Source organism: Ptychodera flava, chromosome 3 (assembly GCF_041260155.1).
Source record: "Ptychodera flava strain L36383 chromosome 3, AS_Pfla_20210202, whole genome shotgun sequence".
NCBI classification, from domain to species: Eukaryota; Metazoa; Hemichordata; class Enteropneusta; family Ptychoderidae; genus Ptychodera; species Ptychodera flava.
Window position 1 is genome coordinate 42,853,234 of NC_091930.1, and position 5,125 is coordinate 42,858,358.

Sequence of the window (5,125 nt, forward strand, 5' to 3'; positions counted from 1 at the left end):
ACTAATTCATGCCTTGGTAACATCACGACTTGACTATTGCAACGCTCTTCTGTATTGTATACCTGATACATATATCAAGAAACTCCAATGTGTTCAAAATACAGCTGCTCGACTGATCACTAGATCCAGGAAGTCTACTCACATTACTCCAATTCTGTTCAACCTGCACTGGCTCCCAATACGACAACGCATCAAATTCAAACTGTTGCTGATCACCTTCAAGGCTCTGAATGGTTCAGCTCCACCATACCTTGCTAACTTACTCATCTGGTATGAGCCTCGCCGCAATCTGCGATCTAAGGACAAACTTCTTCTTAAAACCAATCCAGTTAAGCTCTGTTATGGAAAACGGGCATTTGTGACTGCAGCACCAGAACTATGGAATGATCTTCCATTGGAAATCAAGCAATGTCAAACCGTTTCATCTTTTAAACGTAGTGTTAAGACGTACCTTTTCAGGGAAGCTTATTTTTAGACCAGTGTCAGTTTATTATTATTTTTTTTTTATTTCTGAAGTTTTAACCTTTCTTTTATAGCACACTTTTTACTGTTGCTTTTTGCTTAAATTCCTTTGTAAAGCGCCTTAGAACAATTTATTTTGGATTCAGGCGCTGTATAAATTTTACTTTTACTTACTTACTTACTTATTTTCTGCGTGTTTAATCCTGTGATACTTAATACTTATATGTGCATTATACTTTAAGCCAAAGCTCTCTTAATGGGCCTTGTTTTTGGAGTGTGCACCTTAAAATTTACTTATCAACTTTGTGCAGGGCAAGTAATGTGCTTTGCTGAAGGTTAAATAAATACAATACAATTATATTTAAAAACTCGTCCCTAGTTGAAACTTGTATCTTATAGCAGAACAATCCTGCTAATAGTATAAATCGAGGAGCATAAATTGTAACAAAATAAACGTAGATTTAATTGAATTAAATTAATTATAGTTTAATAATATTAGGGCTATGGTCATAGTATAGGTTGAATAGCTGTCCAGTGAGGCAGCTTGTACCTGTACAAGGGACGGAAACGAAGGGGCCCTGCTCCCCGATAATGAAAGAAGTTTCTTGGTTCTGCAATGACTGCTTTGCTACCAAGAAAGAAGGTAGTGGTAGTAGTTAAAACCGGTGCGGACTTAATCCAAAAATCTAGCAACATATATATACAATGATTGCAATTTCAAAAGATGATAAAGGACGAAATGCCTCATAATCTCCTTAATACCTTAGTTAATCCAAATCCCGGGTCTATTCAAGCCGGGGTTTAATTCATCGTTATTTTGGAAAAGGGGTAACGGTTAGGTCAATGCCTTGGTGCAAGATTGCGACGTTTCATGTGTGTGCAAGCAAGTTAATGTTCAAGAATAGATCAGAGTCACCACTATGATGTTGAATAAACGTATTTGATGGTTGCCCGCAAGTTGCCACAACAAGTGTAATTGGATTAACTTGCTCTTTCTTGGCATATTAACCTTCAAGAGTCCAAGACAATGTCTGAATATAAGATGATTTGTTTGTCATATAAGGCGATAACATGTTTGTATAACATGTTACTGCTAGCAGGCTCTTCTGCAGTTTTGCCGGTTTCTTTGAATGAATGGCGAGTGAACAAAAATGAAACAAAATCCTTTCTGTAAATTCATTACTTTTGGACATGGTTAAGCAAATGTGAAATTTCAAATCTAGGGAATTAGAAAGCGTTAGCGTGCAGACTAAGTTGGCGAGTACTGTAAGAGAGTTACAATGAATCACCTAGAAATTGTCAGTTCTGTCACCCTTTTCAAAATTCTTAAAATTGACCAAAACATTGCAATGGGCGATATGGTAAAGATATCATGAAGAACGAACGATGGTCGAGCCGCGCTGTCAAAAGTACCCCTCAACTGTACTAATGCTGTCTGCCTTTTTGTAAAAAATCTATATTGAAAACATTACTAACATTAAATTTATATCGAAAAAAGATAACTAACATTAGTTCAGGTAGACTGCGTATTTTCCTCATATAAAATCACATTACTCAATCACATTATTATTTAGTACATGTCTTGCAAATATTACTTTACAGTAACTGTTTTTTTTACAATTAAAAATTTTCAAGAACAGACAACTAGTCAGTTCATCAAGTATTCAATGGCAATTCGCTGCGTTCCGATGTCATCAATCGTGTAATTGTTTTATTTTACATAATCAATAGATGATGAAGCCCTCAACGTGACGACAGAATCACCCACTGTAATTAACGCGACTGAAACTACGGATATTTTGCAGGTAACAAGATAACACATAAATTCCACATATTCTAATTTTATTAATCCATGTTTGCGGATCTTCAAGATATTGAATACATGAATGTCAAGTTGTATTAATTATCGTTCCCGATGTTACAGTTATACAAAAAGATTTCAATAAATGTTATTATTGTATTCTGAATTACATTAAAAACCATTTTGACACGGCATATTGTGTCTTCGCGTTTGTCTTCAATAATTACAGAGGTGCCTTGAAAACTTTAAACCAATAAAGCAATCCGATGGAGTATTCTACATTTCGATATTGGTATTTCCTGCTGACCCCAAATCGTGATATCCGCGAATGATGTGCAAATATGTCGTCAAAGCTTAAACACCGCAACTTAATCGTGCATGCCTCTTACGCTTTTACTATAGGCAGTTCTGTATTACATGTTTAGTAGTCATCAAAGCTATCTTAGCAATATAACAGTGAACATATGCATTTTACTCACGTATCTTCGTTAATTTTCTGTGCAGATAATTGACGATATTGATCTCAACATTTCGCAACTCTTGGGTGGAAATTTCACACTTAACATGAGTATCGTGTTAGCGCAAGGTTAGTTTGTTGATTCTCTTTTTTTATTTTGTGAAAGACAGGGTGACAGATAATAGTTCAAGATCTGCCACTCTTTCAGTGAATGACTACTCATTTTGTTAAGAAATTTCCATAATGCTTTGAAGGAAAATTTTATTTAATACCCGTTTAAAAACACCAGAAGACTTTCTAATATGAACTTCAATCTACTTGAAACCAGTGGACACGATTTGCTTCGGGGTATATTACAATTAGGAAACCATATGATATAAAAGTAGATACGTGTCGTTCTTTACCTTACAATTCGCTCATTCATTGTAAAAATAGAGTTGATCTTGGATCATTTCATGTTGTTTTTTGTTTACAGAAATTCTTAACGATATACAAGACGTTATAGATGACATTCCGGTAAATGACATCGACAATATTCATCCAGAAATACAGAGGCAATAGGCCAAACCCGGAATTCGAATCGACCACGGTACAAACAAAGCCATGTGCGCGAACGCGCATAGACGTACGTGTATTTCCATACGCGTTAGTACACATGTGGGTTTGTTTGTACCGGCATCACGTGATTATTTGGGCGTACTGAGTCTGTGGAACGCATCGCGTCCTTTTTATTCCGGAGTAGAACCATTCACAAAAATCATCCTGACAATGGTTAACGATATAGCTGACTTCATTCTTTCAAGATGACCAGAGCTGGCACATCTGTTGTTCTCAAGACTCCATCACTTGTTTTGAATTTGGAAAAGAACACAGTGCAGGATCTGAGTCATGGTACTTTGATGGTAGGCCCTCATAGTGGATTTGGCATTCCTTCGGCGGAGCATATTTTTCCTCGACTTAACCGAAACATAACAATAAACAGAGTGGTATGTTTAACTTTATGTATGTATTAAAGTACATGTCACTGTCGGATTATAACGTGCTTTGTGAACATTTTTGATATCACAAAACAATTCACAAACGTTCCTTCCTCAGTAGTTTTAGATTACTTAATCTATGGGTTTGACAATGTCTTGTCAAAAATTGACAAAGGACTCAGAAAGCAAAATATGGATAAAAAGAAAAACCTAACTTCAAAACTCGAACTTGATTCGCTAATGATACATTCATGCTGATGGCGAGGGACATGTTGGAATGACGTTAAATGACGTGGAATGGAATGAGCCTGAAGGATATTTGTCTAAGTCTATTTTGTTAGTTCAGAGCAGACAATTTCTTTGCCATGTTAATAATGTCTCTTGGCCTTCATTAAAGACGCATGTACCCAGGTATCGGAACACTGTGACATCTATCATTTAACCCTTCTGAGAACTTGGTCGAATTAATATTATTTTCTCATTGTTTCAGATATTCCGCCTTTGAAACGAATTTCATCAGTTTTCAAATATGTCTGACCAATTTACGACTGATATCTTGAGCTTGACGTTTAAGAATGAATCTTTTCAGGAAATCAAAGGTAGGGTAATGATTGTAATAAAAGTAATTGTCTTTCTCAATCAAAATATCTAAAGTACTTTTGGTGGAACTCATATATTCGTTTTTTGCAACATATGTGTTCCCATGTGGCGCATATTTATTGTTGGCAGACAATCATCTCACTGGAAGAGACAAGGAATATATTGCAACATTTAGTTTGAAATACTGATATTGTAGTTTCACAGGTTAATCGAATGGAAGTTGCATCGCAAAATGACGAGTGCGTTTCAAATATTGTCGTTGAGTCTCTCAACGATACCAATACATGAGAAGTAGCCTAACTTTATAATCTCAGCATGTGCCGTGTTGTTATTATTTATTTATAAAAGTTCCAGACTGAAGTTTCTGTTGACCTAAGTTCCTATAATCTATCTACTCAAAATATATCTAGCGTTAACTATTTACTCACAGCATATGCCTTGTTATAATCATTTATTAAAATATTCCATACTCAAGTTTTTGTTGACAACGATACCTGATCACCTTTTTACACCATCTCAACTGTTGTCGATTTCAGTACAAAATACCACTCACGACATTTTGGTATGGCTTGGCAACCGTCAAACACCACTGAATGAAACAATTCTTGTGGGGCAATACATTCAAACCGACTCAGCAACCCGTTACCTGTTTGGGGTCACGGTGAGTCTCCTCTATACATTCATTACCAATCCTAAACTCGTTTGCATATATGGTCTTGATCAGCTTTTCATTCTGCGTTTGTAAGGCCACCAGATAAATGGGTAACGATATTTTTGACTGAATCTCCTGAACGGCCACATTGCAAATACTTTCCTTCACCATCATAT